The sequence below is a fragment of the Schistocerca cancellata genome, chromosome 7 (genome assembly GCF_023864275.1).
Source record: "Schistocerca cancellata isolate TAMUIC-IGC-003103 chromosome 7, iqSchCanc2.1, whole genome shotgun sequence".
Lineage (NCBI taxonomy): Eukaryota > Metazoa > Arthropoda > Insecta > Orthoptera > Acrididae > Schistocerca > Schistocerca cancellata.
In genome coordinates, this window is record NC_064632.1 from 491,374,352 (window position 1) to 491,393,540 (window position 19,189).

Below are 19,189 nucleotides of genomic sequence, written 5' to 3' on the forward strand. Positions count from 1 at the left end.
TTAATCTGCCAGGAAGTTTCAGATTAAAGATTGTTTTGTTGTTTGTTAAACACCTTCCTCCAGAAGGGCGCATTAAACTTTCAGACGTACCAAGTGCCTTGTCTCTGACAATGACGTACGGCATCTGGACTCCACTGTATGATACGGAGCTCTTCTCCGCTATTGCAAATCTTTACTGTCGATTTTTCGTGCTACACTGATTGCTTAAAAATACGCTCTAAGGCAAAAGAGGACGTACCACAAAGGAATTATCCGAATGAGGCGGAAATCGGTAGAGCTATGCACATGTACGGATAAACAAATAATTACCGTTTTAGAAAAGTTGGATGATTTAGTCTCGAGAAAGAACTCTACACACTGAGCAAGCCAATAAAGCATGGATCCGTATTGGCCCATATGCAGGCAGTTATTCGGCTTGGCATTGTTTCATAGCGTTGTTGGATGTCCTCCTTAGGGGCACCGTGCCAAATTATGATTGGTGTGTTTGATCGTCAAAAACACGACCTAGTTGGAGAACCCTGGTCATAATGCTCCAACCGTTCTCAATTTCGGAGAGATCCGGCGACTTTGATGGACAATGTACGTTTTTGAAAGCACGACGACAAACAGTAGAAACTCTCGCCTTGTGCGAGCGGGCATTATCTTGCTGAAATGTAAGGCACAGGATGGCTTGCCATGAAGGCAACAAAACGACGCATAGAATTCGTCGACGAACCGATGTCAACGCGCCGCCGATGACAAACAAATGAGTGCTGACATGAAATGAACTGTGCCCCAGACCGTCACTCGTGGTTGTTGGGTCCTATGGCGGGCGACAGTTAGGTTAATATCCCACCACTGTACGGGGTATCTCCAGACACATCCGCGCCCTGGAAACTCAGGGGCTGTTGTACGAGGCATGTTTTTCTAAGTAAGTATCGTTTTGAAATTTAAAAAAAAGACATCCTACGACATCTCAATAATTTTATTTTTACATGAAAGCCTGTACCTTAATCTACTTTTCTACATAATTTCCGTCAATATTGAGGCACTTGTCATAACGTTGTACCAGTTTTTGAATACCCTCCTCATAGAAGTCAGCCGCCTGACTTGTTAACCACTGCATCGCAGTCCTTGTGGAATTTCTGCCTCGTAATGAGACAATCAGCGCAGCAGCTTGCTGTAAGACATTGCACAATCTGCGCCATTCAATTCAGAACAAAAGACGTGGCAAGTTGAGGAATGGCAACGTTTTGCTGCAAGACAATGCCCGTTCGCATGTGGCGAATCAGACCAAAGATCTCACCACAACTTTTCGATGGGAAACTCTAGATCATCCTCCGTACAGCCCCGATCTAGCGCCCAGTGACTACCATCTGTTCCTGAGCTTGAAGAAACACGTGAGCGGTCAGCGTCTTCAAGACATGACAAAGTCAAAACAGTGGAGATGCAGTGGTTAACAAGTCAGGCGGCAGACTTCTATCAGGAGGGTATTCAAAAACTGGTACAACGTTATGACAAGTGACTCAATATCGACGGATATTATGTAGAAAAGTAGATAAAGGTACAGGCTTTCATGTAAAAATAAAATTATTGAAATATCTTAGCACGTATTTTTTTTTTAATTTCAAAACAGTAGTTACTTAAAAAACACTCCTCGTAGAATTGTCTTCAGTGATGAGTTCCGCTTCGAAATGAGCCTTGATGCGCAGCGAAACACGTCTCGGACAGCGTGCTTGCCAAAGACAGCGCCCTCCAACCAAGGGATTTTGACGCGCCATTGGAACAGAATCTGACTCGATATCGCACAGGAAGACATCCAATAACTCGAACAATCAGTGCCAAGCCAAATAACCTCTTACATAAGGGCCAGAGGTGGACCAACGATTTACTTGTTTGCTCAATTTGTGCTCTTTCTCTTGAACAAAACATCCAATTTTTTTCTGAAATTGTAATCATTTGTTTGTCTGCACATGTAAGTCACATCTATCGACTTCCGTCCAATTATAATGCACACTGCATAAAGACTGTAAACCTATAGAAAAATTATTTTTGTTGTAATATTAAAGTCAGCCTGAATATCGTGCCATTGCGTTTCTAATGAGATAGAAGGTAAACACGTCCATCTCGTTCGGCTGATCGGTCACGACTGACCATCTGCTGGCTGATAAACTGGCTGCTCGTCATTTCGGCTGCTTCAGCCGGGGTACTGCATCCTGGCTGCCTAGTGTTTTATAACCGTAATTCTACGGATGGGTGGGTTTACAACACTAAATCTGTGAACGAGTTGAGTTTCAAAAGTTTCGGGCAGTTCACACTCTGTAGTAGTAGTGTTCTAATCATAAGCCGATAAGCCATAAATACAGCTGTACTACTTTCTCTTAATACAGACAGCGAGGGAAAACACAAAACAGCAAATAATTATGTATACAATTTTTCTTCAAAAATATAGTTAAGGGGAAAGAATATAAATAGGAAAAACGGCTATCTACTGTTTCAAATGCCCTGTTATGTAATTAAATCTAAGTGCGAGAAAGAAAACGAAATCGTACATTTTCACAGCACGGGATAGTACAGCATTTTCCTTCTTGCAGTTAGTTCTAACAAGAAACCAGTACATTATTGTTTTAAAAAAAAATATTGTCCATCTTCGCCTGAATGTTTGTCAGAGTAGACCTATCGTGTAAAAATTTCAATTAAGACAGTCAAGAACTTTTCGAGAACTTTACCAACAACGTTTACGCTCTACATTCTATGTATATATGTATCTACCATGTCTATTTAAAACATGAGTAGATTAAGTCCGTTCGAATGTTTATTAGAGTATCATGTAAAATACTTAAGTTTATCGGTCAAGAACGTTTAGAGACTTCTGATAACAACGTTTAACAAGGACCTGTCTTTATATAGTAGTATAAATTTCACGAAGGATTTCGGAATTTTATAGTTCCATCATCAGGTCAATTAACTTCTTGTCACTCATTTGTCCACAGAATTTTTCAGATCCCAGTAAGAAGGACAACCTTCAGGGATATCGAAGGAGTGAAGATGCCCTTCAACAGAAATAACTAGCTTCCGAACAATAATACTGCGTTATATCCCCAGATTTACCATAAATTATCATTAGACTTATTTATTGTATTCCCTGTTAATTCAGCTATAACGGACATAAAACTACCTGTAAATGGCCATTCATAAAGATAAGCTACAGATTCCTCATTGTTTTCTCAGTAGTTGGTCTCTATGAATATCAAATTTCATGGTAAACATTTCCATGGCTAACGCTGACAACTACATAAAAACAGACCCACTTAAAACGGTCAGGTTCGCCTGTCACTCTGCAAACGATACCGTGAAATCTATGAATGTACAAAATTTGTGAGAGCAGCTAATGAGGTATGAATTTCATTTTATTTCGTATTTGTTCGATTTTCAGTTATCCGTTTTATCCATTTGTACCAACATGTAGAACTACAATTACAACCAGAGACAATGAGATAAGGGCACATGGAAGTTGCTTTTCTGGCATATGGTTGTGTAGCTATAAAAATGATTTTTACTACTGTTAGAAATGAATAGACTTTCAAGATATTAGGAAAACCTCTGCATTAGTAGCAAGAATCTTGTTTATCTTCACACTTCATTTTAACTTATTCTACAGGAGAACAGAAAGGAATTTCGTCCGCATAATCTCATGTAGTGTATTCTTGGTAATAGTTACCGCAATTCCTCCGGATTGACTTAGAAGCTTAAATTTTTTACGTCTCCAAGGAACCATAGGCCTTAACACGTGACACAAATTTTAACTTGATACGCCAAACTATTCGTGAGGAAAAGTGGTCTTAACAGACGAACAGATAGACGGATAATAAATGAAAATAAAAGAAATATTTTTTTCCGTGTGATACATTTAGAAAGTAACAGTTTTAGGATTTGATTCTTGCCAAACTTCATGATTCTGGGCCTATGGGAAGTACTATACAGTAAATTTTTATTCGCTAAAACTAAAACTCTCCCTCTCTCCCCATACGGTGGGGTTGACAGAGAGGAATTAGAGTTTTACAAATTTTGACTACGAAACAAACAAAGCTTATCCGAATCTGCGGAAAAAATTATTATTTGGGTTAAAATTTGTAAAACTCTAATTCCTCTCTATAGGGAGAGTCAGTGTACATACGACAAACACGCAGAAACTTCAAAACCAGATATTCAGAAGATCACAGAGCTTTAAAAAGCAACAGCTCCCGTAGCACATCTACTGACCACCTTGAAACCAACTATCACCACCTAACCACAATAGAAACAGACTTAAGAATACTAAAACCCAGCCACAGCCTATACAGCAAACTGACCATTGAGGAACACTTCCATATACTGAAGGCAATAGCAGAAGGAAAACAGGTCTTAAACGAATACACTACACTCTGCAAGGGCACACTATTTAAGACATTGAAACCTTCCCGTCTCCTCTATATCTCTTTTTTTTTTACGCAACCTTGCCTTTTACAAGAAACTATGGAACCTTCCCTTAGAATTTCTATCTCCTGCTTAATAATAACAAATGAAATCTTTGCTTTGAAATTAATTCTCTGTCTCAGTCTTCGCATATAAATTTAAATGCTGCTTATTAAAAGTGATTTGCTATTTCGACGATACATAGAATGTGTCGTCGTCGTGGCCCTCAGTCGTTACCTGCAATAACCCAAAATTGTTCCTTACCTTCTTTACTGTTACTGGATCGCCATCTGACTGCTGCATCGAACTGCGACATGAATATACTTACTCTGTTTTATTATACTCTATTAGCTGCTGGTGGGCTGTCATAATAAGTGGCTGTATTTATTACCAAAGCTGACGTTATTCTTTAATAGCAAAGCTGACTGTATTCTTTAATTAATTTGACTGAAGTTACATAATTCATAGTTAAACTTTTTCAGGCAACAATAAAATTTTGCAGTTTTACATTGATGGTTTTTGGGGTATATTATAATCAGTAATGCAATATTGCTGGCAAAAATTAATTATATTCTCAATGAAATGATTTTACAAACGTTTAAATGGGACTTACTTTTTACAATAATCTTACAAATAGCAATGCGCAAACATATCTTCAGTAGTCTTGAGTTTCTCAAAAAATTCATTCAATAATATTAGTTCCTCTTATTATAATAGTTAGCTGATGTCTCTGTACATCCGTTTATAATCTCTCGTAAATCATAGCTAGTGGCTGGCAGGCACACTGCTCCTCTCAACCTCTCGCCTCAGACCTGCTACCGACTCGCTTCACTTCTCGCTTACAACTGACTTCCTTCGAACGCTAAAGTGCGGTCTCTCCTGCCAACAATTCTTTCTGGTGTATACAATCCCTGCTTCCATTACAAAATGTATCAATGCGCGGTCTTCCCCGCTCTTTTCTTAAAATATATCCATATGCGGTCTCTCCCGCCCTTTTTAAAATTATATCAATTTGCGGTCTCTCTTGTAACAATACTTTGGTGCTTACCACACTAAAACGTAAGTAAACACGAATGTACGTACGAAAACATCGCGACAAACTAAATTGTATTCTAGAAGATAGGTTAACTCCGAGCAAAAAACTTTCTCATCAACATCGTTTGGTTGCAGATGACAAACTACCTGTAGTAATTAACACACAAGTGATCCAGAAATATCATGCACAACAAATGTAAAGGCATTTACAAAAAGAAACGATCTATTGTTTGAACTAAAGATGCACATAATCTTATAATCATTTAATAAAAATTTTCACATTGCAGAATAAATAAAAACGTAAACTCACTGTTGATAGCACAGTGGTGCGAAACACGTTTGGGTACTGAGAAAACCGGTGTTTTGCATAACTGGCAGACCTCACATCCAAAAATTTTAATTGCAAACATGGCCAATACAAGGAGCTGCAAATCAAAATGATGGAATAAGTACAAGAGGCAAGAGGGAATAATAAAAGTGGACGACCAAGAACGTTCTCAGATTAAAAATGGTGTAAGACAGAGATGTAGTCTTTCACACCTATTGTTCACTCTCTACATCGAAGAAGCAGTAACGGTAATAAAAGAAAGGTCCAAGAGTGGAATTAAAATTCAAGGTGAAAGGATATCAGTGGTACGATTCGCTGTGACATTGCCATACTGAGTGAAAGTGAAGAAGAATTACGTGATCTGCGGAATGGAATGAACATTGCAGAATATGAATTGAGGACAAATCGAAGAAAGACAAGACGAAATTAATGAGAAGTGACAGAAACGAGAACAGCGAGAAACTTAACATCACGATTGTTTTTACGAAGTAGATGTAGTTAAGCACTACTGCTACCTAAGTAGCAAAATACCAATGATGGACGGAGCAAGGACGACGCAACAAGTGGATTAGCACTGGCAAAAAGGACATTCCTGGCCAAGAGAAGACTGCTAGTATCAAACATAGGTCTTAAGCTGAGGGAGGAATTTCTGATAATGTACTTTTGGAGCTCAGTATTGTACGGTAGTGGAACAATGATTGTGAGAAAACCTGAACAGAAGAGAATCGAAGAATCTGGGATTTAGTGCTACAGAAGAATGTTAAAAATTAGATGGACTGATAAAGTGAGGAATGAGGAACTTTTGTGCAGAATCGGAGAGGAAGGGAATATATAGAAATACTGGCAAGGCGAAGGGCCAGGATGATAGGACATCTGTTAAGACATCAGGGAATCCCTTCCATGGTCATGGTCGTAGAGGGAGCTGTAGAGGGCAGAAACTGTAGTGGAAGACAGAGACTGCAATACATCCAACAAATAATTGTGGAAATATGTTGCAAGACCTACTCTGAGACGAAGATTTAGCATAGGAGACGAGTTCGTGGCGAGCAACTTCAAACCAGTCAGAAGACTAAAAAAAAGTGACAGGAAGCGATGCGTAGAACTATTTGACATGAGTTCCAGGAAGTGCGCTACGTGACAGGCTTTCACATTTGCGGGAAAACTAATAGGTGGCCATGAAACCTGATTTAGGAAATAACAAGTTTTATTGCGAGAATATTCAGTGATGAACAGGAAACAGTACTACACGATCAATGGAACCTTCGAAGAAGGCGGAGTTGGAAGCCAATTTTGTGAGGGTTGTATTCATGAACGTTGTGCCTATAGACAGCTGAACGGCTTTTAGTATACATAATGTATGATAAATGTTTCGCTAAAGGTTACACTGAAATTTACGTTTGGGACTGCTCTCTTAATTTAATAAATTTATTATGAATTTTAGCTTGTTGAGTTAAATTTCTCCCGATGTTGTGAGTAAGTACTAACAAGGGGACTGTGGGACCTTGAAAGCTCAGAACCGCACGAAAATGCTCATAGAATACAAGGCGCTCAAGCGTAATTAGTGTGGCTACTAACGTTGGATTGCATGAATGCAGTAATGATGTTGAGGACGAAAAAGTAGCCTTAGTTTTTTCCCACTTACTTTGATTAAATCACTGAAATCCCACACCTGCCCTTTGATGACTGAATTTCTGTACTACACTAGTAGGCCAGCAGAATAGAGCTTTGTTGTTCAGACAGCGTAACTACTTTGAAGAGCGGAAAATTTAGCTCACGACATTGAAATACGTATGTTTTTGGTCGTGTTATAGCGATGTTTCGTTTTTTCGCGTGATCAGTGTTCCTTCTTTTGACTTTGAATAGATGATCATTGAATTGTCTCATGTGGTAGGACATGCAGTTCTGCACGCGAATGGCTCATACCTCTATTTCCGAAATGAGCGAACTACACTGAAGCGCAAAATAAACTGGTATAGGCAAGCGTATCCAAATACAAAGATATGTAAACAGGCAGAATACGTCGCTGCGGTCGTCAACAACTATATAGGACAGCAATTGTGTGGCGCAGTTGTTAGATTGGTTATTGCTGCTACAATGGCAAGTTATCGACGTTTAAGTGAGTTTGAATATGGTGTTACAGTCGTCGCACGAGCGATGGGACACTGAATCTCCGAGGTACGACCATTCTACGAGCATACCGTGAATATCAGGAATCCGGGAAGACATCTGACATTGCTGTAGCCGGAAAAAGATCCTGCGAGAACGGGACCAACGACAACTGAAGAGAATCGTTGAACGTGACAGACGTGCAACCCTGTTGCAGATTGCTGCAGATTTCAATGCTGGGCCATCAACAAGTGTCAAAGTGCGAACCATTCGACGAAACATCATCGACATGGGCTTTCGGAATCGAAGGTCCATTCGTGTACTATAAATTATGTGTCCCTTTGGAGGTCAGATCTGGAAGATGGGAGATCTGGAGAAATTGAATATGAGTCTCTGACCGTTCTTTCCACTAACCTTCTAGCAAAATAAAGTACTGCCGGCCACAGCCAGGAATATTACAGTACCCTTGTTGACTGCACAACACAAAGCTGTACGCCTCCCCCGTGCCCGTCAACACCGACATTCGGCTGTTGATGACTGGAAATATCTTGCGTGGTCGGACGAGTCTTGTTTCAAATTGTATCGATTGGACGGACGTGTACGTGTATCGAGACAACCTCATGAATCCATGGACACTCCATGTCAGCTGGGGACAGTTGAAGGCAGTGGAGGCTCTGTAATGGTGTGGGGCGTGTGCATTTGGAGTGATACGGGACCCCTGATACGTCTCGATGCGACTCTGCAGGTGACACTGACTGATCACCTACGTCCATTCACGTGCATTATGCATTCCGATGAACTTGGGCTATTCCTGCACGACAGTGCGACACTCCACACGTACAGAATTGATACAGAGTGGCTCCAGGAACACTCTTCTGAGTTTAAACACTTCCGCTGACTATCAAACTCCCCAGACGTGAGCATTATTAATTATATCTGAGACACCTCGCAACTCGATATTCTGAAGATATCCATCCCCTCTTACTGTTGCGGATTTATGGATAGCCCTGCAGGATTCACGGTGTCAGTTCCCTCCAGCACTGCTTCAGACATTAGTCGAGTCCATGCCAAGTCGTTTTGCGGCACTTCTGCGTGCTCACGGGGGCCTTACACGATATTAGGCAAGTGTACCAGTTTTTTAGGTCTTCAAAGTATATTCTAAGCACATTTTAGTGCGGTTCTGAGCGTGCGAGGTCACGTGTTTCCTTTGCAATGTGTATGACGGACTTATTTAAGTTCAGTCTTTATAACCACTCACAGCCTAACTACGACATTTTCGTAACAAGAATGACTTCTACATATATTTCATGTCCGCAACAACCATTCAAATATTGAAACGACCAAAATGAAAAGGATCGAAAGATATTATAAAATCAACGAATCTATATTCCTGTGACAAAGAGGTTTGTAATAGTTTGACGTAACGAATCATAATAAGGATTTTGTGAAGAATATTCCAGTGCAACGTTCATAATACACTGGTGTACAAAACTTAAGGGCGAAAGTACTTTCGCATGATGTGCCACTGCAAAGTGACATAGCAAGATGAAACTTGGACCATACATAGAAAGGACTGCTACCCTAGGGTACATTAGGTAACTCAAAGAAATACGTAGTGACATCAAAGGAAATGACACGTCAATTCAAAGGCAACCATTACACTGAAGTAGCCGTGATTCATGATGCTCCATGGGCATTACAAAAGGTGAGACAGTGCTCTTAATAGGATATGTGATCACTATGGACGGCACAGCACGCTGTTCTATATGCCTTTGTGTTAGCCATAAGGTTGGCAAGGAGTTCTAGAGGTAGGGCGTTCCATCATTCCACCAGCGCGGTTCACAAATGCCAGTAGTTGACGAGGACGTGCTGTAGTACGCCTCCACAACGCATTCCACACTGGATCTGATTTTATCTCTCAGGAGAGCTTCTGTAAAGTCTGGAAGGTAGGAGACGAGGTACTGGCAGAAGTAGAGCTGTGAGTACCGGGCGTGAATCGTGCTTCGGTAGCTCAGATGGTAGAGCACTTGCCCGCGAAAGGCAAAGGTCCCGAGTTCGAGTCTCGGTCGGGCACACAGTTTTAATCTGCCAGGAAGTTTCATATCAGCGCACACTCCGCTACAGAGTGAAAATCTCATTCTCATAAAGTTTTGTTCGACTGAAGCCGCACTTCAGGTTTCTGCCGCCAAAGCGCTCGAGAGCGCAGTGAGACAAATTGGCGACAGGAGCCGATAAAGCGTATGTCGTGCTTGAAAAGCACTCACATCAGTCAGTCATACCAGTGCAACGACACTTCAGGACGAAGTTCAACAAAGATCCACCAACTGCTAACTCCATTCGGCGATGGTATGCGCGGTTTAAAGCTTCTGGATGCCGCTGTAAGGGGAAATCAACGGGTCGGCCTGCAGTGAGCGAAGAAACGGTTGAACGCGTGCTGACAAGTTTCACGCGTGCCTCATGCCACAACTGGAGACCAACAGCGCCGACTTCATCTTTCAACAGGATGGTGCTCCACCGCACTTCCATCATGATGTTCGGCATTTCTTAAACAGGAGATTGAAAAACCGATGGATCGGTCGTGGTGGAGATCATGATCAGCAATTCATGTCATGGCCTCCACGCTCTCCCGACTTAACCCCATGCGATTTCTTTCTGTGGGGTTATGTGAAAGATTCAGTGTTTAAATCTCCTCTACCAAGAAACGTGCCAGAACTGCGAGCTCGCATCAACGATGCTTTCGAACTCATTGATGGGGACATGCTGCGCCGAGTGTGGGAGGAACTTGATTATCGGCTTGATGTCTGCCGAATCACTAAAGGGGCACATATCAAACATTTGTGAATGCGTAAAAAAACTTTTTGAGTTTTTGTATGTCTGTGCAAAGCATTGTGAAAATATCTCAAATAATAAAGTTATTGTAGAGCTGTGAAATCGCTTCAATCATTTGTAATAACCCTGTACTTCCAAACTATACACCCGATATCCAAGGACAACAAGCTAGAAATTGCCGTACAGACCAGCTGAGGGCAAATCTTGCACGCTGCTCGTACTCACATAGCATCTAACAGGCTACTCCAGACGGTAACACGTACATTACTGAGTCAAAAATGCTGTATCGATTGTGATGTCATGCGTTTGTTGCTAGTTTCTAATTGTTGTCGTTCTTCCTCCATTTTCTACAGTAAGCCAATATTTCAAAGCAATGGAAATTCTAGAAATAAATATTATTCATTCTTTTTTCAATACAGCAATCATTTTAGCGCTCTGTTAGCGCACATCGATATGCCGGTGTATTTGTCCAGCTGTTCGAAAAAAATGAAAAAAAAACTGTTATAACTGAGACAAAACAAATACGGAAAAATACCGGTTATTCGCCACTAAAACAGCGATTTCGGTGTTAACAGGTCAGTTTTTCCCATCCATACTGTCTTGGCTTCATTCGGCTCTGACTTCATTTTCGTGGATGACAATGCGCGACCGCATAAAACTGCGCAAGTGGAGAAGTTGTCACAATCAGGCTATTCGGAAAATGCACTGGCCTGCCTATTCTCCCGACTTAAAACTCATGTAGCACCTGTGGGATCCGACGGGGAGACGTATTGGCGAACGTCCAAATCCACCAGCGACCAGGCTGGTGGAGTAACGGAACGCCTTACGACAAGAACTCCTACGAACCTTCTGGCCAGCTTGGATTCAGGCAGCAGAACATGCGCTGCCGCCTGTAACAGTCACATATCGCATCATGAACCATGTCCCGACTTTTGCAATGTCCAGGGCACCATCACGGATCACGGCAACTTCAGTGTAATTATTACCTTCCAATAAACGTGTCACTTCTTTTTTATCGATTTATCGGCTTTCGGGCCGTGTCTATTCAGCCATCTCAACAGTGTAATGTCAATTATGGCGATACGAATGCAAGGACCACACAACACCCAGTCTCTTAGTGGAGAAATCTCCGACCTGGCCAGAAATCGAAAACAGTTCTCTTCACTTAGCAATCCGCCACGCTCGCCGTGCAGCTACTGAGGCGGAAAAAGTGGCACTTCTGTTGGTCTCATTGCATATTTCTTCAGTTATTTTCTGTACTGTAGTTGAACAGTTCTTTCTATATGTGCTTCATTTTTTATCGAGCTGTGTGACTTACCAGTAGCATATCATGTGAACATTCCTGTCATCCTTAAATTTGCACACCAGAGTGGTGTTGTCTAGACTGAAGAATGTTCCAATACAACCTTTATAATCAATTAATGTCTCGAGAAAGCTCGAGTCTCTAAAGCTACTCCACTTTCCAGAGTTGGTTGAGTTCGATTTTTATCAGAAATTTAGTCCGCCCCGGTAGTTGAGTGGTCAGCGTGACGGAATGTCAATCCTAAGGTCCCGGTTCGATTCCCGCCTGGGTCGGAGATTTTCTCCGCTCAGGGACTGGGTGTTGTGTTGCCCTAATCATCATCATTTCATCCCCATCGACGCGCAGGTCGCCGAAGTGGCGTCAAATCGAAAGACCTGCACCAGGCGATCGGTCTATCCGACGGGGGGCCTTAGCCACACGACATTTCATTTCATGAGAAATATACATACACAGGGTGATTCAACTGGCCCTAACTATGTCTCTTACACAACCCACAGTGCGTTGAGAAATCGAGCATGAAATGTTTACATTCTCTCGCTCGCCACATGCAAACTATTAGACCTACAGAACAAATGAACAGGACCTTTCTGTAGGATATTTAAAGTGATGAAATATTATACTAGGATACATTTTCGCTGAAATTCATAATTTTCAATTTGTTCAGAAAAAAACGAGTTTGAAGGTAATTTTTGTACGTTTTTCTCGAATAAATCGAGAACTACAGCATCTAGCGAAAATGCATCTCCATACAAAATTTAAGTACATTACATTTCTTACAGAAAGATCGTCTCCAATTTTTCAGTAGGACTAAAACCTAATTTACACGACGACATTGGGTTGCGACATGAGTTTGCACGTAAATGGTTTCATCTTTGACTGTAGACACGGCGAAACCAGTATACACTTTTCGCCGATTTGTGGGTTCCTGAGTCGTGTTTGAAATGAAAGTTTTGGCAGTTGCACGTTGCATGAGTTGTGATGGCAGCCAGCCGGAGTGGCCGAGCGGTTCTAGGCGCTACAGTCTGGAACCGCGCGACCGCTACGGTCGCAGGTTCGAATCCTGCCTCAGGCATGGATGTGTGTAATGTCCTTAGGTCAGTTAGGTTTAAGTAGTTCTAAGTTCTAGGCGACTGATGACCTCAGATGTTAAGTCCCATAGTGCTCAGAGCCATTTGAACCATTTAGTTCTGATGGAGTCAAAGCTTGTTGCGAGGAATCGCTGCATAAGAAAAAAATAAGAAACGTGTTTCAATTCGTGATTGGATGAGAAAAGACGTCAGCTCGGAATAGAGTTAATTATGCGATAAGGAATGAAGATACTGTAATGCATGAACCGCTGCCGCCAGAACTGAAATTACGTATCAAGTTGCGTGTATTACGTTTGAGAACACTCGGCATGCTATTAGATGCGGTTTTAGTTCCTGTTGACGCTTTTTCATCAACACCAATAATTATTAACATTGGCAGTAACAGTAATTATTCGAAGTAGGGCGCATTAAGGGGATAATGGTTTGCAAACTACTGTCTTGAAGATAGATCTGTTCAGTGGCAATATTTCAAAATTCAAACATACGTCAATAAAAAGCACTGCTGCGCCGTCTTAAATAGATAAATACTGAATATAGAATGCAGCTACTTGATTTCTGTAGCCTTCCCTTCTGTCAACAATATCCCGAAAAAAAAAAAGAGTCCGCCAACTCAAACGCTGGGATTTTAGTCTTGTAGACGAGAGCATTTCCACATCTAGAATTACATTTGCTTGTATTTTTCTTAATTCAGTTGCATATGTGCTCCTAAATCAATAAATTTTGCCCTGCAGCTCAGATATTGTCAAACTATCTGTGTTCAGATCGCACGTGATGGTCTCGGGAGCAGCAATATGTTGCTTATTTTTGTAATCAGCATCACTGAAATCCCACAAACACGTATGCAAAGCATAGACCTCCAAAAAGCGAACATTATTCTCCGTTCCCCACTTCATATTTCAGTTTGCCTGCACTTTGCGTACACACATAAACTCAAAACTCATGCAACTAGTGTCACCAAGTTGGAACACGCTGAAAGTGTTTAGTTTCATCTATGAGTTGCGCAAACGCGCGGCGTGCATGCGCAGTGGCCGGTAGCGCAGTTGCCTCCAACCTAGTGTCGTCGTGTAAACTAGGCTTAATACACTATTGGCCATTAAAATTGTTACACCAAGAAGAAATGCAGATGATAAACGGGTATTCATTGGACAAATATATTATAGGAGAACTGACATGTGATTACATTTTCCCGCAATTTAGGTGCATAGATCCTGAGAAAAGAGTACCCAGAACAACCACCTCTGGCCGTAATAACGGCCTTGATACGCTTGGGCATTGAGTCAAACAGAGCTTGGATGGCGTGTACCGGTACAGCTGCCCATGCAGCTTCAACACGATACCACAGTTCATCAAGACTTAGTGACTGGCGTATTGTGACGAGCCAGTTGCTCGGCCACCATTGACCACACGTTTCCAAGTGGTGAGAGATCTGGAGAATTTGCTGGCCAGGGCAGCAGTCGAACATTTTCTGTATCCAGAAAGGCCCGTACAGCACCTGCAACATGCGGTCGTGCATTATCCTGCTGAAATGTAGGGTTTCGCAGGGATCGAATGAAGGGTAGAGCTACGGGTCGTAACACATCTGAAATGTAACGTCCACTGTTCAAAGTGCCGTCAATGCGAACAAGAGGTGACCGAGACGTGTAACCAATGGCATCCCATATCATCACGCCACGTGGTACGCCAGTATGGCGATGACGAATATACGCTTCCAATGTGCATTCACCGCGATGTCGCCAAACACGGATGTGACCATCACGATGCTGTAAACAGAACCTGGATTCATCCGAAAGAAAATGACGTTTTGCCATTCGTGCACCCAGGTTCGTCGTTGAGTACTCCATCGCAGGCGCTCCTGTCTGTGATGCAGCATCAAGGATAACGGCAGCCATGGTCTCCGAGCTGATAGTCCATGCTGCCGCAAACGTCGTCGAACAGTTCGTGCAGACTGTTGTCTTGCAAACGTCCGCATCTGTTGGCTCAGGGATCGAGACGTGGCTGCGCGATCCGTTACAGCCATGCGGACAAGATGCCTGTCATCTCGACGCCTAGTGATATGAGGCAGTTGGGATCCAGCACGGCGTTCCGTATTACCCTCTGAACCCACCGATTCCATATTCTGCTAACATTCATTTGATCTTGACCAACGCGAGCAGCAATGTCGCGATACGATAAACCGCAATCGCGATAGGCTACAATCCGACCTTTATCAGTCGGAAACGTGATGGTACGCATTTCTCCTCCTTACACGAGGCATCACAACAACGTTTCACCAGGAAACGCCGGTCAACTGCTGTTTGTGTATGAGAAATCGGTTGGAAACTTTTCTCATGTCAGCACGTTGTAGGTGTCGCCACCAGCGCCAACCTTATGTGAATGTTCTGAAAAGGTAATCATTTTCATATCACAGCAACTTCTTGCTGTCGGTTAAATTTCGGGTCTGTAGCACTTCATCTTCTTAGTATAGCAATTTTAATGTCCAGTAGTGTAGTTTGTGTGTAGCAAGCGAGAGAATATGAAAATGTTGTGCTTGGTATTTGGAGGCATTGCGGGTTGCATAAAACCCTTCCGGTAGGGGCAGCGGCCAATGCATGAGCAGTGACGCTGTGAGCGCAAAAGGGCGACTCCGGCCATACTTTTCCTACGCAGACAGACCTGTAGCCTGGCTCGTAGCCTCGCTGAAGGCTCGCTCTGACCTCCGCTTCGCCTCCGCCGCCCGTGAGCGCCTCGCTGCGGACACTAGAGCACGCGTCGCCTCACGGGCCCCCGCTTGTCGCAGTCCGCTCCGCTGCTTCAAGTGGTCGGGCCGGCCCGACTCGCCCGCCCCAGCCGCCACTCTGCCAGTTGGCGCGGCGCTCAAGAGCGGCGGCCGACCCACCGCTTCCGGGATGGGCCTCGTTGAGGCCATCAGCGACACCTACCGCTTCCACTCGACACCTCCGTGCGATGGACCGGACCGTCACATGCCTACTGCGATCTGCTCGTCCCCCTCCCTCTCACGACAGCTGACCTGCGCTTCGGGGAACATATTACGACCGTTGCCCAATCTGGAACGCAATTCTTGTGGTATCGCGGAGCAGGGCAGGAGGGGTACTTCGCGACTTCCAGGCGGCATTTTTTTCCCTTTATTGTTATTTCATCCCCCACGCTTCATATGGGCGGGGGATGGATTGTCAATAGCACGAAAGGATGGCTGACTTAGTGTTTAGTGTATCTGGGATTGTAAAACAATGAAGATCCTTAGACGCCAGAAAGGCATCTGGTCCAGACGGTATACCCGTAAGATTTTATGTTGACTATATGTGTATATATATATATATATATATATATATATATATATATATATATATATATATTATTGGTGTGTTGCCCTTAAAGAGCGCATTTGGACTAAACTACATGGCCAGTTCCTTTTGCTGCCTTCCTTGCTGCCCAAACTTCCCTCATCATTCGCTCGCTGTGTTTCTGTTTCCGGTACTCTGTCCATGCTTCTTGTCGGCTTTGTGTCTTCGGCTTCATCTTGATTGCCTTTTTGGTTGCCCATATTTCTTTCATCTTCCGGCTGTGATCTTGCTTGCTTTCTTCGGTCCATTTCACGCCTGTTCGGTTGTCACATTGTATCTTAATGATGTTTCTGAATTTTATTCCGTCGTCTATTGTGTCTGATGATATGTTGAGTTGGGTCAGGTCGTTTTTTCCCTCTACCACCCATTTGTTGTTTCTAGTGGTTACCCAGACAAAGATCTGTTTGGTCAGTGTGTGTGATGGCATTCTGTATAGGTGTCCATAGAATTGTAGTCTGCCTTTTCTAATCTTTCCTGTGATGGTCTCCATATGTTTGTATAGTTCCTCTGTAGGTTTCTTGATCCATATTCCATTGTTGTTAGTTGCGCCAAGTCTTTTCCTAAGTATCTTCCTTTCAACTTTTTCTAGTTGTCTGATACGTGTGTGCCCTAGGACTAGTGTGGTCTCTGTTGCATATAGTGCCTCGGGGAGCACCACCGTGTCGTAGTGGCGTAATTTGGCTTTCTGTGAGATAGACTTCTTGTTGTAATGATTCCACACTACTTTGTATGCCTTGTTCAGTTTAGTTTTTCTTTCTTCGTTTGAGTCTCTGTTATGTCCACTCATTTGTAGTGTTTCACTGAGGTATTTGAAGTTTGCCGTTTTGTAAATCGTGCCGTACTTTGTGTTCAGAGATGAGAGTTTCTTTGTGCTCATAATCTGTGTCTTTTCGTAAGAGATCTGTAGTCCAGTTTTGGAAGCGATTTCATATATATATTGGCCACGACATCTTGATAGATGATTGTTGCAGTGTCTGTGTGTTTAAGGGTTGGATTTTTTCATATGACTTGCCAAGCCAATGGCAGCACGACATCTCTTGCCGCAATTGTCACAAGTATCTGGCTGCTGAGGCAGGAGCAGTGGTAGCATTACGAAGCTTTTTCTGCCTTAATCTGTCTAACAAGCCTTCATCATGCTTCGTCATTCCATGTGATATATCATCACGCCACTCTGGTCTCATGCTAGCCTATGCCTCCCATCTGTTTGTGACGATTCCAAAGCTCTCCATATCTCGTTTACAGGAGTCCTTGAACCTCAATACAGGACGTCCTATTGGTCTTTTGGCTGTAGAGATCTCTTCAAGCATCACCCCACCTGGTAATCTGTCAGGATCCATACGGTGGACGTGTCCCAGCTAGCGGAGTCATCTCTGCTTCAAGATAGCTGAAATACTGTTGCAGTTAGTTTTAAATAGCACTGCTTCGTTGGTCACTCGGTCCTTCCACGTTACTCCGAGGATGGATCTCAGGTCCCGCATGTGGAAAGCATTAAGGTGATGTTCTTGTTTGGCATAGGTAGTCCATGTTTCCGATGCATACAAAAGGATGCTGAGGACCCAAGTTTGATATACAAGAATTTTGGTGGTCAAAGTGAGTTTGCTGTTTTTCCAAACGCGTGTAGAGAGTTTGCCAAAAGTTGTCGCAGCTCTTCCAATGAGAGCATCAATTTCCTTGTCAACAGACATGTTTGATTCTATAGTAGATCCAAGATAGCAGAAGTTATCTACTACTTGCAGTGTAGTGCCATCTGGTGTGATATTCGGCTTTGTGTTAGCACCCTGAACCATAATTACGGTCTTACTGCTGTTTACAGTCATCGAGAATAGGTGGCATGCGTGACTAAATCTTGATACTAGCTCTTGCAGCTCTTCTGCGGAGTTCGCAACAATTGCAGCATCATCAGCATACAGGAGTTCACGAGGGACTATCTCGTAGCGCTTTGTCTTACTCTTCAGAAGACTCATATTGAAAAGCCTTTCATCTTTCCTAGTATGCAGATCTGCTCCAACATTGCAATTCTCGAAAGCGACTTGGAGCAAACCTGAGAGGAAACTTCCAAAAGGTGTAGGTGCCAAAACACAGCCTTGTCTTATGCCACAGTTCATACTGAATGGCTTAGATGTACTGCCATCGAAGATTACAGAGCCACGCATATTGACGTGGAAAGATCTTATGAAAGGCAGCAAGACAGCAACAACTTTGCTACAAATATAGCACCATTCTTATCCGTCATCTATCAGAGATCATTGGAACGGCGGAAAGTTTCACGGGACTGGAAGAAGGCCCAGGTCATAGCAATCTATAAAAAGGGTAGAAAATCGGATGCACATAATTACCGGCCAATTTCACTGACATCGATTTGTTATAGAATCATGGAACATATTTTGTGTCCAGACATAATGACCTTTCTAGACTCTGAGAAGCTCATCTGCAGAAACAAGCACGGTTTTAGGAAACAGCATTGTCATGCGAGACACAGCTGGCCCTCTTTGTGGAAGATATAGAACAGGCCCTAGATACCGGCTACCAGGCTGATGCCATATTTCTCGACTTTTGAAAGGCGTTCGACTCAGTTCCGTTCCCATAGTGATCAGAGCTTGCTACAAAAAGTGCGCGCTTACGGTGTATCCAGTGACATACGCAGTTGGATAGAAAGTTTTCTAACAGACAGAGAGCAATATGTCGCCCTGGACGGCATAACTTCAACAGAAACAAGAGTAACTTC